Source organism: Solanum dulcamara, chromosome 7 (assembly GCF_947179165.1).
Source record: "Solanum dulcamara chromosome 7, daSolDulc1.2, whole genome shotgun sequence".
Classification (NCBI taxonomy): domain Eukaryota; kingdom Viridiplantae; phylum Streptophyta; class Magnoliopsida; order Solanales; family Solanaceae; genus Solanum; species Solanum dulcamara.
Genome location: NC_077243.1, coordinates 23,025,495 through 23,042,397, shown reverse-complemented (window position 1 = coordinate 23,042,397; position 16,903 = coordinate 23,025,495). Strand labels below are relative to the sequence as shown.

The 16,903-nt window shown below is 33.2% G+C and overlaps 1 long non-coding RNA gene across 1 annotated transcript; it reads right to left on the bottom strand.

Moving 5' to 3' along the window:
* Positions 1–513: 513 nt before the first annotated feature.
* LOC129896609 (uncharacterized) lies at positions 514–15,469 on the bottom strand. Its single transcript, XR_008768000.1, has 4 exons — positions 15,313–15,469; positions 12,229–12,399; positions 11,155–11,319; positions 514–524 (listed from the first exon to the last, which is right to left on the bottom strand). It is a non-coding gene; the product is annotated as an uncharacterized LOC129896609 (long non-coding RNA).
* Between the last annotated feature and the right edge of the window lie 1,434 nt (positions 15,470–16,903).

Genomic DNA, 16,903 nt, shown 5'->3' with positions numbered 1-16,903 from the left:
TGTTTTCCTATCATATATTTTGTCCGCTCTAAGCCTGTAGCCATGTAGCCTCTTTCACGGCCTCTGTAATTTTTATATAATCAGCCTCTGGTGGATAGAGCAACACCACATTCAAAGTTGTCTTCCAATTGATGACATTACTAGAAAGAGTAAAAACTGTCACGATCCAAATGGGTCATGAGTGATACACATACTTAATCTCCTAGATGGGCGAACTAATGATATAAACTCCAACATATATTAGTTGTTTAAATTATAAAATACGATAATAATACGGAAGCTCAAATCTTATTAAAGTAACAAATAAAAATCCACTAAAATCTATTACATATAGTTTTCCAAAATCTGAAAGTCATCAAACACCAGAATAAATAAATAGCATAGTGTGTATGAAAATTAAGGACATCATTCCATGGTCGAGAGAATCCAATAGGAGATAGAAGGAATAGCTCACCTTGGAACCTGATGTTATGGAAACTAGATAGAGCTAAGGTCGAGTTAAAGTTATTGGTACACTCGCTGCACTCCACAAAAGGAAAATAAAGAAAACTACAAGTAGGGGTCAGTGCAAGGCAACATATACTAAGTAGGTATCATCGGCCTACTCGAAATAAAAATCAATATGCATAAAGTAATAGCAAAAAATCAACTATAACACTTAACAGGTGGTAAACAATAAGATCAAAATCATGTGACAATACAATGAAACAATTACGTAATTAGGTAACAATAGCAAAAGTATACATTAGGACTAAGTCTCCATACCACACTCTTTTGGGAAATGATTAGTTTGAGTTTGAATAGTATTAATTCATTTTTTTTAACATTATCATGTCAGAACGTGGACACCAGATCCAATAATATCATATCGGCTCATTACATCCGATCCAAATAATATTGTGTTAGCTCGTGACACCCGATCTAAATATATCGTGTTGTCTCGTGACACCCAATCTAAATATATTATGCTGGCTCGTGACACCCGATCCAAATATATCGTACCAGATCGTGGCACCCGATCCCATAATATAATTATTTCGTCATTTTTTATTATTACATTCAACTTTATTAACAATATTTCATCAAGCCTTCTTTTATTCAAGGCATCATATTTGATAGGGGCAAGTTAAAGATTATGAATTTCACGGTCTTAAGATTGCAGACCAATCACAATAACATATAAACCATTCAAACCACAATAATTAAATACATTGAAAACTTCACACATTATTCAACGACTATCAATCACTATTAAGAGTCTATCTATGATATAGAATAATTCATAACCTACCTCAACCGAAGAACCAAAATTAAGTAAGCTAGTTCACCAATGCTTTTCCTTTCTTCAATGCCTTAAAACATTTTCAATCTATCAAATATATAATATTCGTAAGCAAATGAGTCTGTAGACACCTATATTACTATATGTTTAGCCTAGATCCAAAAACTCACCCAATTCTATAATGAATTTTCTAAATTCCAAGCTTAGGATTAAGTCTTCATTCCTCCAAATAACATAATTTTAATGATATTTATATAATACAATAATATTATTATTTAATTACCTATCTTAATATATTAAAACATAAATCATAATATGATAATTATAAAAATAAGTTAAAACAAAAATTAACTAAAAATTAATATCGCAGCAAGAAATCAATTCTTACCCTCTATTATACATATATATCAATAGAAATAACCTAATCATTGCCTAAATTATTAGGCCATAATTGCCCACTAACCATTATCCATATAATTCCAATCAAAAGAAATTTGAGAGTGGAATGCCGCCTGAAGTAGTGAGAATGTCACTTGAAATAGTGTTTTTCCCGTCGCCACCGCACGAGGTTTTCTTCTGTTTTTTTCTTCAAAATTCTTACATATTAAAAGTAACAAATATCCCTAACTTATTTTAATAATATGAAATAAGTTGTATAGGGTATTAAATAAATTACCATTTTAGCTCATTAATTAAATTAGTTATCTAGGTTTACCCCTCAACTAAATAATTGTAGTTATCGAATAGTCCAAAATACTCATTAAAAATTTACGGGATGAGTCTTTTATGAAATAAAAGCTCTACTACTCAAAATGACCTATTGGGTCGTTACAAAAACATAACATGTTAGAGATCTTCTTTTATCCAGCCCATTGCATAGTCTGAATCCACATAACCTACTACAGATTCACTTAGCTTGTCTTTGAAAAAAGTCAAGCCCACATCTGTAGTACCCTTCAAGTATCTCAAGATTCACTTCACTGCCTGCCAATGTTCTTTTCAAGTACATGTCACGTATCTACTCACAACACTAACATGTGAAATATCAAGACGAGTGTAAACCATGACATACATAATGCTACCAACTACACTCTAATATGGAATACTTTTTTTTAAGTCTACTTTTTCTAATTCTTTCAACCTTTTTGGAAAATCCTCCTCAATCGGCTTCCATAACCCTTGTAACACAAACGATGATCTTATTCTAATCTTCCATAAACTGAAACTAGACCCCTCCCCCCCAATCAAATTTCTCTAGTTTATACTTTGTTGAAGATGATGAAAACATCTTAACCCTTGATTATATTTAGAAAATCATGTCCAAGCTCTGATACCAATTATTGTAAAAATATCTTGAATTAACTAGTACACAATCACAAATAAAAAATAGAGAAGAAAAATAACACAAAGATTTAATGAGGTTCGACTATGTCTACTCCTTTCAGCAAAAGCAGAGAGAGTTTTCCACTATGAAAAGAAGTGAACAAGTTTACAATATTTCAGGATACTCAATGTAGTCCTATGGGATCCTAAAATATTGTAAACTTATTCTCTTTCTTTAATAGTGAAAAATTCTCTCTGCTCTTGCTGGAAGGAGTAGGCATAGTTGAACCTCATTAAATTCTTGTATTATTTTTCTTCTCTATTTTTTTTGTGATTGTATGCTAGTTAATCCACGATATTTCTGCAATATTGGTATCAGAGCTTGGTTGGGATTTCTAGATATAATTAGGGTTAAGATGTCATCACCATCTTTAAGTAAATATAAAATAAAGAAGTAGGAATAGCCGAACCTCATTAATTTATGTGTTATTTTTCTTCTCTATTCTTTTTATTTGTGATTGTGTGCTAGTTAATCCACAATATTTCCGCAATACTTATTGTTTTATGTATGAATGGTCTTGACTAGTACTGCATTTATCCATTGATATTATTTTGTTATATTCATTAGTTTTTTGCATTTATCTATTGCTAGTAGTGGAAGCAGTTTTGATTATTGTAATTAATAATACTGTTGAGATCATGGTTCTTGAGAATATTATTAACTCTAAGTATGAAATTTTGGAGAAATTTGAATTGTGCAAAACTTGTATGTTATTTATTTTCTTTATTAATTATTGTATTGGAGAGGCCTAAGATAGTTTTAACTTTACCTTCATTTCTTAGTTTAAGAACTTGAGGTAGAAATAAGGAGATGCATGGGTAAGAATTACGTCTCCTTTTTAGGAGGCCACATATTTGGTGATTTAAATATTACCTTATCTCCCAAGTAAGTAATAAATCAGTCAATTAATTTTTCTCCAAGTTATACGTATATTGTATTTCTTTGATGGCAAAAAATAATTATGAAATGTTCTTGAGTTAAAGTTATTTGCCTAAGAATCCCCAGCCTACCTATAAATAAACCTGCGACTCCATTAGTCTGGCCCACACTTTGATAGGCATAGGCTAGAAGATTCTTAGAGTTCTTTTTTTTGTTGAAGTTCTAAGAAAGACAAACACATACAACACTTGAACAATAATGATTAAAGGTATGTTCCTTTGCTGATATTCAACATATGATATCAAGAGCCTTCTTTAGCCGTATTGTTCAGTATCTGATTAAAATCAAATAAGGGCAAAAACAATTCTACTTTAATTATCTGATACCCTAAAAAATGTGATTATATGCTTAAAACATAGTTCTATAATTGTGTGTAGATTGATATTCTTAATTGTTAGCTCATTGTTATTCCTTATTATAAATATTTTTTGACCAAAACAATAATAAAAGGGAAACAAGCCTATTATTATGAATCTTAGATAATTTATAATTTTGATAGGTTGGATTCATAATCTGTCACGAAGAGATAACAAATATTGATTATTATATTTATTTATTTAAGCTCTAACATAATGTGTCTTGGTCAGTTACTATTATTATGGCTTAAAATTTATCATTTTATAAGATGAGAGTAAATTTCATTTTAATTATAACAATCCGAACCGTCATTAAGTAAGAACTGAAGAATCATAAGGAAAATGCATCAACTGGGCCCCACTATTCTGCCAGAGTGGAATAGTCCCGCCATAGCGGTGCCGCACCAGTAGGATTCCTATTGCTAGAGCGAGAGATCGTAGGACAGAACTTAAGTCGTGAATTTATTATTTTCCCTCCTTTCTCTAAGTGCAAGTTAGAGGTGAGGGTTACCCCCCAAAAACTCTCAGAAGGTTGCTCTAGACTTGGGAAGGAAAGAGGAAGGAATCTTTGCACCAGAAGGAATCTCTTCACAGCTACTTGGCACCCAGGTAGGTTAGGTTTTCTTATCTAAGTAGTAAATCTATACCCATTGCTTAGTATACAGGAATTTAGAGAGAGGTTTCATGGTTAGGCTCTGATACACAGGTTATGCGTAGAAACAAGGGAACTTTTAGGGTCAAACTTAATGTGACCTGGGTACGAAAGTCTGGCTAATGAATTTGAGGTAAATGGCAGTTGTCCTCCTGTATTTATATATTGAATAATGTAACTTCCCTAATTGTACGTTCATTGGTAGAAAAATGGTAATGATAGAGCTAAACCCTATGGGTTGGTGACTTATTATAATTGTGTGCAAGAGCCTGCATAATTGTATATGTACTGATCATGTTTGTTTATTATAACTGTAATTTGTGGATTGTTATGGTTATTGGGATCGGGTATCATGTTTCGACATGTTCTTGGATCGAGTGTTATGTTTTGACACATATCTAAATTGGGTGTCAAGTTTCAACACATATTTAGATCGGATATCATGTTTCAACACATATATGATGTGATTCTAGGTCTCATGAGAGGGCCAAGTATGTGTGGATAGTCTTATGAGAGGACCAGTAGATATCTGTCATTTTACTAATATCGAGATTGATTGTGTAAGTGTTGAAGGGTAAGACTTCTATCAATAAACCCATCGATTTGGCGATTGTTACTATTTGAGGTCTGGGAGTAAGTATAGGCTCGTTCGAGGGTAGGATTGTGTGATCATTGTTTGACTTGATAGTACTGTCCATGATATGCGATAGAGTATAGGTCAATAACCCACATGTCAAGTAGCTAGGTTGAGTGTTAAGTTTCTAGGGTATTAACTCGGGACTAGTAGTGATCGGATTCTGTCTGGTGAGGAATTAGCTAGTCCAGAATGGTTGGTAAGGTCTTGTTTGCTAACGAAAATAGGTGGTGCCGAGTGTTGCCTTATGGACTTATGAAACTGTACGTCTAGCGGTTGTAAACTTAGTGGCGAGATAGTTTCGTAAGACTTCCCTAGTTTATGATGGACGCATTAATATATTGAGGTTGGTGTTGGACCAATAGCTACCAAGGGAGTGAATTACTCACCAGGATTTTGGGATGAGGTGTTGTGAGTTAGGGATGGTCAGTGTTCTATTCCTTATTGCTTATAATTCCTCATGTTATTTCTTATATATTATTGTGTGGGTATCGGGTTGACCGATGAAGACTATTATACTACTCATGCTATGCCACTTGGCATAGTCTAGTTGCAGATTCAGTGATGTTTTTAGGTGAAGATGAAGATGATTCTTCAGCAGCCTCTACTCTTCATTCATCATGGTTGGAGTTGTGTCATTTCTTTTATTTTATGCCCTATTTTTGTAGAGCTCTTGTACCTGTTTTAGAATAGTATCCTTAGGGGTGTTAAATGATTCTTGTAATAAGACTCGATTTGGTAAAATTATTTAAAAGGATTTTATATCTCTTGTGGTTACGAATGTTTCCTGTTAGATTTCCACATGTCTTTTCATTTTAAGGGGCTAAGGATTCTCCTACATGGGTGGTAGAGTGGGTATCCGCACAGCCCAGTGGGTTGGGTCGTGAAAAATTTATATCCGAGCCCAAGTTACCGATCTCCTAGTATAAGAGCGAGTGTGGAATAGAGTCTTGCGAATGGTGTGTTGACGTCCACAATCGATCTTCAGGAAGCTATGAAACATTTTAGGAAATCGTTTCCATTCTTCTCTCCTTTCGTCCGGTGTGTGGTTTGTGGTATGGGTTGAGTCCAATTGGTATCCCCGAATTCCAATTGGTATATCAACGAAATAAACTTCTTGTTGTTGTTGCGACGGAAGGGATACAAGCAAGGAAAGTTGGAATCGGGAAGGTTCCAATTGGTATCTGGTATCACAGGCTGAGTAAACGAATAGATGACCAACTAATGGTCATCCATGAGGTGAACTCACTTGATGAAATCAGTTTGCTTATGTAATGTAGCATGAATTCAAGATTTAAAGTATAGTACTTGCTTAAATATATGATATGATTAAATGCATATAATACTTGGCTAAATTATATGATGTGATTAAATTCATATAGTACCTGCCTGAGTTATATATTATGTGATTAAATGCATGGTGTACTTGCCTGTGTGATATAATGAGACAATGTGCATAGTGTTGCCGGAATTGCTTAGCAGGTTGTAAAGTATACTTGCCAAATACTTAAAATTATGTGGGACATAATTGTGTGGACCTCTATAAATCATGGTCAAGAAGGGGAATCATGGTTGGGTTATATTCAATAGCCTAATGATAAAAGGTCATGTGACTAATAATGTAAATTCCTGATAGGTTAAATGATGTACCTAATTGAGGAAATGTTATTCCTACTGTATAGACTACCTATCGCGAGTATGGTAGGGGAACAGAAATGATGAGTAACTGTAGGGTGGAATTATACCTACTAGACTATGATTATAAAGGAGTTCCCTAAAATATAAATGTGACTTATTCCTCCCTAGTAAGCATAGGCGTCTTGGGTATGATGTGCGCCAGTTGTTGTGCCAATATAATAGGGTGGGGGAAGAAGTATTCGAACGTGTAGTGCTGGGTTCGACTCTGGATAGACCATACCAAAAATTTCCTTAGAAGGAGTCAGGTTGGCTAAGTTATAACCCTGAGGATCATAAGGGGATAAGGAATAAGAAATACACTAAGAGAAAATCATCCTAGATTCTATATCGAAAGATTCTGCCCTAGTGGAAATATCCCGCCAGAGTAGGAATTCTCTCGCCAGAGTGTGATGGGGCAAGACAGAACCCCCACTGGAGATCCCATGTTTTTCTCCTGTTTTGCAATGAACTCCGAGGCATGGATTGGCTAAATTTCGTGGTCCACATAGTGCCCAACAAGAGTGAGAATGCTATAAATTGAGTTTCATATATATATATATATATATATATATATATATATATATATATGAGCTGCGATATGAAAGGAATTACTAGCATTCAAGTGCTTACAAAAATTAGAAAACAGTAAAGAAAGTAAGATATTGTCTATTACATGCTCAAACGGAGCAAACCCAACTAACAAAGTCTTAATTGGGGCAGTAAGGAGTGTCAACATCCGATTCGAGGTCCTCCGGGTGGCGCTCTCCTGTCCAGGCCTCTTCAGGAAAGGAAACTCAAAGAAATCCATTGGGTCCAGCCCGGAGAGCTACCTCTAAGGAACAACACATGAGAAGATCACCTTAATGGTCTTCCACATCCGGTCCATCAAGCGGTCTGTCTCCGTGTTCTTCCTCCTCTCCCATCGCAGTTAGCGGCGGAGCATCTCGACCCTTAAAGATGTGGAAGGTGGCACTGGAGATGAGGGTCCAGCAAAGGAGCCTAAAAGAAGGCTCTGGACTGTGGTTAAGTCTTCCTCCAAATGGGAAGCTGAAAGTGGCAGTTGCGACTGAGCGGGAAGGACCCCCTCATCATCCTCTCCCTCATCTTCCACCTTTACCGCTCTCGACATCGTCCGTCCTTCTCTTCTTCTACTCTCGAGAAGAGGCCCCCTTGATCAATAGCGGGTGAAATGGGGGATCCATGGGGAGTACCTCATTAGATTCCAAACGTGGCACCTTTGTAATTTTTCACATGGCGGTGATCGTTCCCAGCTGGAAGAACGCCTTCTTGTTGCCCCGATAGGAAATCTTCCATGTGGACATGATCTATGCTCCCATATTTAGGCCTATCCTCTGTAAGGTGCAAGACACCACTAGAGCCCATGGAAAGGTTACATCGGTACGGTTGTCGAAAGGGCGAATTCTCCTAGCCATCGGATGCACCCATCTCTTGGCATCATCTGGATCAATAGACCTTGTCTTGGCGCTCTGGAGCCATTAGAGTGTCCCATAATCACTCCAAGTCTATATTTTTTAGCTTAGCCTCATAATTAACATTGGAGGCGTCGGGTATCTTGAGCACAACATTATGTAGTCGGGACTTAGTGGGATGTCCACTCCTCGGATGCGGATTATGGGGTGAGGGTCATCCCAATGCACCTATAGAGTAGGGCGTAGAACTCTCTCACCCAGTCTGAGCACGTAGCGGGAAAAGTCTCAGTCAATGGGCCCCACCCAAACTCCTCTAGTCGGGCATGAAAGGTGGGTGATTTCTCCGCCTCTCCCAGGATGAAGAAGCCTCTCTCAACGAGGAACTTAGTGTTCCGATAGTCATGGTGCCTCTTCCAACTGGCGGCATCGAGCAAGTGGACGAATGGTAAGTTGTCATCATCAATGTGAGTCATAGTAACCTTACCCCACAGGAAAGTAACTAGTTTGGTTAGATTAATTTGAAGAAGATAGTAAATCTTTTAGTTGAAACTTATTTTATGCCCATATCTACGAATTATTTTCTAAATTTATTTGATTTACTAGTCTAATAAAGTTAACTAAATTTTATGAATGGGTTGCAACCTCTACTCACAGGAAGGTTTAAAATTTACTTAGAATCGATATTTATGCGATTCACTTTTGATGGTTATGTATTTCATAACTTATGTATGTGTATTTTTGTTTTGTAGTTAAAATAACTTTCTTACTACTTTATTTATTGAAAATGTACGAATTTCAATATTATCTGGTGATAATTTTATTTAATGGAAGGAAAAGATCCTTCTCACTTCAGGGTGCTCGAATCTGAATCTAGCCCTAAGTGTGGAAGAATCATCTATACCCACGGAATCAAGTACGCCAGCGGCTAAGACATTTTATGAACGATGGGAGCGATCCAATTGCTTGAGCTTAATGGTCATGAAAGCTCATATAATTCAAAGTATTAGAGGTTCTATCCTTGACAAAGATAAGGCCAAAGCTTACGTGAAGGCAATTAATAAATAATTTGTAAGTTCTGACAAGGTGTTGGCCAGCACATTGATAAAGAGGCTCTCAAGTATGATATTTGATAGAAGTCGTAAAATGTATGAGCACATTATAGAGATGAGAGATATTGTTGCTAAACTCAAATCCCTTGAGGTTGATATGTCTGGACCATTTCTTGTGCATTTTATACTCAACTCACTTCCTATGAAATATAGTTTGTTCAAGATATCTTATAACACACATAAAACTAAACAGTCAATCAATGAACTCTTGACCGTGTGTGTTCAAGAAGAGGAGTGGTTGAAATATGAGATATTTGAAAGCATTAATTTGGTGAGTCAGGATAAGAGAGAAGCAAAAAAGAGCAAAAGTGTTCCTATGAAGAACAAAGGCAGTCTTGATAAAGATACTCGCCGTTTCTACAGAAAGAAGGGTCACTGGAAAAAAAAGTCTAAAATACAAGAAATGGCTTGAGAAGAAAGGTGATTTAACCTTTGTGTGTTATAAATTTAATTTAATTGAAGTTTTTGATAATACATGATGGAAAGATACTAATTCAACAACTTTTATTTTTAAAATCATGCAGGGTTTTCCAACTCTAAGGAAGCTGATTGGAAGTGAAAAAAATATTTATTCTGACAATAGGACGACATCATATGTAGAAGGCGTGGGAACTTATAGGATTATTTTTAAAAATGATTTTTAATTAGATTTAGAAAACACCTTTTATGTTCTATCTTATTCTAGAAATTTAATTTCTCTTTTAAAACTATCATTAGTTGGTTATGATTTCAATTTTCGTTATTCTTCAATGAAGTTTTTGAAAGGCAATAAAGCTATTGATTTTGGAAATTGAATCAATGTCCACAAAATGCATTGGAACAACAGCAAATGAAAGGCATTCCATATGCTTCACTTGTTGGAAGCCTTATGTATGCATAGGTCTGCACTATATCTGATATTGCCTTTTCAGTAGGATTATTTGGTAGATATCAAAGTAATCCTAGTCTTGATCATTGAAATGCTGGTAAAATAGTTTTGAGATATTTGTAAGGAAACAAGGATTTTAAGCTTACATACAAATATTCTAACTCATTAGAAGTCATTGGGTATTCAGACTCTGATTTGGATGGATGTAAGGATTGTGGTAAATCTACTTCTGAATACATTTTTTTCATACTGGAGGTGCTATGTCTTAGAGAAGTGTTAAGAAACCCAGTGTTGCAATATTCACAATAAAAATTAAATTTATAGCATGCTATGAAGCTACATCACAAGCGTTATGGCTGAAGAATTTCACTTTAGGCCTTAAAATTGTCGATTCTATTTCAAGGCCTTTGAGAATATTATGTGATAGTCCATCTACACTATTCTTTTTAAAGAATAATAAGTGTGGCAAATAAGCATCTCTACAAAAAATATTTGATGATTAGAGACTATCTCAAGAAGCAAGATGTGAGTTTTGAACATGTTAGTATTACTATGATGATAGCTGATCCTAACTAGGGGTGTTTATGGTTCGATTTGGATCTATTATTAGTTAAAATAAAAACCAAATCAATTTAGTTGGTTTTTATATTTCTAAAACCAAGCGAAACCAAATCAAAAAAATAATCATCAGTTTGTTCGATTTTTTTTGGTTTTATTGATTTGAAAGTAATATTTTTTTAATACGCAAACAAAGTGATTTAGTTAAGCAATACTAAAGTTATTATATACCAAAATTCAAAAGATGAGAAAAACATAAACAAACCTTTTCCAACAACTGGATCATCACTTGGATCTACTTTTGATTTCCCGTCTAGAATAGCAAATATGGAAGCAGTGGCAGCCTTGGCCTTGCTTGAATCTGGAGCTAATGAGCTTGACTAGGAAATTCCTATAGCTGCCATAATCAGAGCAAAGAAAACCTACCAGGCTGCAAATACTCCAAAATTAGCCTCATAAGTCACAATAGACATTAACTAAAATCCAAAAAAAAAATGTAACACCAAATCCTATCCTACAAGACCTACACCCTTCTTTCCAAAAAGCGTTTCAAGAAGAGTTCTAACATAAAAACTGATTGCATATACACAAAACAACAAAGCGTATGATACATCAAATCCTATCCTACACCCTTCTTTCCAACTATCCTTACCACTTTCAGGTCCTAAACTACATTCTTTAATACATAAAACTAATACTTCTAATGAAAAGAAATCATATTTTGCAATTGCTCTTGATGCAACTAATTAACAAACACAAAATTAAAAAGGACAAATTAAAGTCAAAGAAGAGGAACTTTACATGTAGGTATAGTTTGTAGATTCCATCATCACCTAAGGAGCTTGAAACACTATTTCAAAATTATGAAAAAGAGATAAAAATGAACTAGAAGACCATAAACTAAATACTTAAAAGTTAAAAGTCACAGCTTGGAGTTGGAATTTCTGAAACAAAGCTCTGTGAACAGTGAACATAGACTTGAAAGATTTGACATCTTTTTCTTCTTCCTCAACCATATGGCTTGAACCTCCATAGCCTAAAATCACTCAAAAGTTCAAAGTAGTGTCCAAATATTCTGAAATAAATTCACTATACTAGGCATTAAATATCTACAAACATAAATATGATCTAGCTTATTTTTTTCTTTAAAAGAGACAATAAGAGATAAGTATAGACTTCTATCATGGAATCAAATTTTAAGAACCAAAAAAGGAATTGAATAAAGAATTCATAAGCCGTAAAATAGTATCTTTTACAATTATTTCAAAATTTTGAAATCAAATTTTAAGAATCAAAAACAGAAATGAGAAGAAATAATTAGTAAGTTGTAAAGTAATACCTCTTTCAACTATTTCACGCTTTTGCATTTCTTATAAAAGATCTTCAATCTTGCATTATGTAGATGTTGAACATAACCATTGTTGACTACAAACAAGAGCTTTAGCAGTCTTTGGTGACAAAGAACTCCGATAAAAATCAAGGATCCGACCACCAGTGCTAAAAACAAATTCTGAAGCAACAGTAGATGTATGAATATCAAGCACATCTCTTGCAATTTTGGAGACAATGATATATCTTTTAGATGAAACTTTCCACTAAATCAAGATATTAAAATTCTTAATCTTCTCTGTATCATCCTCGAAATACTTGTCAAGATCATATTTATCATCAACATTATTTTCTTTTTGAAGAAATTTCTCCAATTGAGATTGCCACACATCAGAAGTGTCCATTGCTCTAATTTCACTCACCACATCGATTTGATCTCCAACAGTTTCACAAAAAGTCCCATAAATAGAATTCTTGTAATGATTATACAAGCTAGTTAAAGTGTCCATTACTTTGATCGATTTACTACACCCCTCCACAAAATTATAATAATTCTTAAAAAGAAACTTTACATAATTCATTTTAAAGCGAGGATCCAACACAACGTCAACAAACAACAACATATTCATAGCATCAAAATCATTCCAATATTTATCAAACTTTTCTTTTATTTTTTTAGCCATAGCAGTAAAAAGAGAATCACCACACTTTGAATAGTTGACAATTATACTTTGAATATTAAAAAGCTCATGAAAAAAGTATTTGAAGTAACATGTAAAGTACTAGAAAACTTCAAAGTGGTTTGATAGAAAATCTCCAAAAACTTAAGAAATACATTGACATCCCTCCAATCTTTTGAAAATGGATGCTCTATCTTTCCACCTGAGTCAAGACAATATTTAAAATACTTATGGTAATCAATATAAATTTTTGAAAATGCCTTTTCAAATTTGACATCAGTAATTAACATCAAATATGTAGAGAGTTACACCTCGTCTCAACATCCAAACTCAAAAGGCCACGAGTGTCTAGTTTAACCTTCTCAACATATGACTTAAAGAAAGTAGTTATTGCACAAGAAGACTTAACATATTTCACAACATTTCTTACCTGATAAATAGACTTATTTTGTTCACTCAATCCTTCTTTTACAATCAAGTTTAGGATATAAGTATTACACATAACATGTAAAAATTTATTTTTCATGATAATACCTTTCCAATCACTAATTCTCCCTTTTCAAGTATGTAATTGTTGCATCATTAGCTGATGAATTATCAAGTGTCATTGTAAGTAGGTTCTCTATTCCCCAATCTAACAAATAAGAGTCAATGGCTTTTGTAATAATCTCACCCCTTTGATCTACAGTTAGAAAAAAATTCAGAATCTTTTTTTTTGTAACTTTCACTCATCATCAATCCAGTGGGCAGTAATAACCATATATGTAAAATTTTGGAGTGAAGTTCATGTGTCACTAGTAATACAAACACGTTGGCCTTTAACAAGTCTTTTAAGCTTTTGTTTCTCTTCTTGATAAATTTTTAAATAGTGTCTAGCAACAATAATACGAGGTGGTAACTCATAATTAGGAAAAATAATCAACATTAGTCTCTTAAAACCATCACCCTCAACAATTATAAATGATTATTCATCGATTATTACAAATTCTACAATGGCTCTCCTCACTTCTGTGACATTATAAACAACCTTTTCTAAATCTACTTGTCCCCCTCTTTTAGCAGGTTTGAGAGTTGTTTGTTTTCTATCAATATACTTGAAAGGATATTTCATACACTTCGTAATTAAATGTCCCCGAAGATTAGAAGTCTCAATTCCTACTAACCCAAGCAAAGTCTTTAAAGCAATACTTACATTTTGACTCACTTCACCCACTTTATTAGTAATCTGTGAATAATGATCCCAAACTTCAGATGTTGTTTTACCACTTCCCCAGAGCTAGGGTCTTGACTACACAAAGTTGTTCTTTTCTGTTTCTTGGGAGAATTGTTCGCCGAAGAAGTATTTGAAACATTATCTTTTTCTTGTGTTTCATCAAATATAGTTCCTTCTACTCGAGGTTGAACTTTCAAATTTTCATTTGGCTGTTTCATCTAAAAGTCGAACAAAAAAAGAAATTAAAAATAAATTCTTAATTTTCAAACTATGCACCTATTTTCTCACGCCAAAAAGTAAATATTAGACATGATACATTGTGCCTGCAGTGTCCAGAAGATGTGAATAGTTTAAAAGCATGCACATTAAGATCACAAGCTAGTCCTTTAATCTGAAAACATGTATGAGATGGTATTGGTAAAAGCAAAAATATATTTAATGTGATAATTCAGTAAGTCTTGCCATTTTCGATACTTAACTAAGACAGTTATGAATCTTATCTGCTAGGTCATTTTTTTCATAGATTATAAGACATGTTTAAAAACAAAGAAAATAAGGAAAATCTTAAAGAGCCTTCTAATATTTGCTAGTTCAATAGTAGTAGAGAGAAATTGGTGTTACAATTTAAGTATAAAATGCAGCAGTGATACAAGTAAATAAATAAATGATACACAAGTACATGTGAGATCTCATGTTTATTATTCATGAATCATAAGACATGTTTGAAACAACGACAAAAAGAAGGAAAATCATCAAGTCTTCTAAAGTAAATAAATAAATGAGAAAAAGATCAATGAAGAAATTAAAATAAGTCAAAAATCTTACTAGGCACATTAGAACAACCAGCTCAAAAAGAAAAAATCAAGCTAACTGTTGAGAAATAAGAAATTCATAGTTTTAAAACAACCGCACAAATTTGTGCAAGAGGGGAATGACTCCCTTACTCGATGCTTGTTCCCTCTGTTACCTAACCTCATAAAAAAAGAATCATTTGTTCCCTATAAATATAAAGCTTAGAAAAATATAATTGCTCAAAAATTATCACCGACTATATACACATCCCTAACAGTCACACCAAAAACATAGCGAGACAGATGCACACAGGAAAACTGCAATCAGAGGACTTTAAATGATTTTCTTTTTCAGTAAATTATTTGTAAAGATCAGAAAAATGAAAAAGATAAAATTAAAAAAAAATTACCTTCAATCTTCACTTTTCACTCTTCCTGATATGTGAACTTGAGAACTGAAGAAGATGCAGAAAAGAAAAACTTTTGAAGTTGAGGACCGAATAAAGTGAAGAGAAATTGCTTGAGACTTGCAAGAAAGTTGCGTTGGAAAGAAAAGATACTATCTGATGTGAGGTAAGGTAGGTAAAGATTAAAGTAATAAACTTTGATCAACTTAGACTTAGGTTTTAATAGTAAGGCTAAAATTTAAATGTTGGGTGTGAGAAAATGATAAAGTTAAAGACTTAAGTTTATTAAAACTTAACAAATATTTATATTTTATTTATGAATAATTATAAATATATATATATATATATATATATATAATTTATCGATTCGATTTGATTATTTTTGCGATTTTTTTTAGTAAAATCAAAATAAACTAAATTGTATCGGTTTTCAAAATTTAAAATCAAATCAAATCAAATATTGATTATTTGTAATCGATTTGATTCATATTACGGTTTGGTTTGATTTTTTAATCATAACGATGAACAGCCCTAATCCTAACTAAAGATTTACCAGTTAATATTTTTAAGAATCATGTAATCCGTATGGGGCTTAGTAACTCATTGTAGTGTTGATTTCATTCTTTAACACTTTATCTAGACATTATTGTTTTTTGTTATACATGAAAGTGCACATTTTTATTTTCATGAATTAAATTGTGATCATTGAATCAAATAAATTTAATCTCTGAATGACTTATATTAAGCTCATTCATAAAATTGTTGAATACTTTGTTTAGAACATATTATACATCATAATACCTGAAAAAAAGTGTTTGATTAAAGCATGACCGTCATGATTCTTGTTTCAATATATTGTTAATATAGTGATTGTTGCATAACTATTAAGTGAAGTAAATATGCGTTTATGGCCATATTTCTTATTTTCACACATAAAGAATCTTTTGATTTTGCTATGTGGTCCAAGCGGGAGAATGTAAGAATTATGTGTTCTTTTTAGTGGACTTTAATGTGGACCATATATTTGATAATTAAATATTACCTTGTCTCTCAAGTAAAGTAATAAATTAGTCTATTAATTTTTCTCCAAGTTATGCATATATGGTGTTTCTTTGATGGCAAAAAATAATTATGAGAAGCTCTTGGATTATAATTATTTGCCTAAGAATCCCTAATCTATCTATAAATACACATGTGACTCCATGGCACACACTTTAATAGGCATAAATTAGAAGATTCTTAGAGTTCCTTCTTTCTTGTTGAAGTTCTTAGAAAGTCAAAAACAATTCTCTACAACACTTGAATAATAATGGAAGAAGGTACGTTCCTATTTATTTTTTCGTTGCGTTTGGCTTTGTAATATGTTCGACAGGATTATGTTAAATTTGTTTTCTTCTTATGTTTCATTATTTTTTTTCTGTCTACTATTTATTTTTTCAGCAAAGTTAAATCATATCTTAGATGCAAGAGTTGCAGCATAAGAGCCCTATCCTACAATTAGTGACATGATTATTGTCTTAATTCGACACCATCTGATGCAGCTTAAAACCTCTTTCTAATATTCAAGCTTCTATTCTTTTATATCATTTTAAAA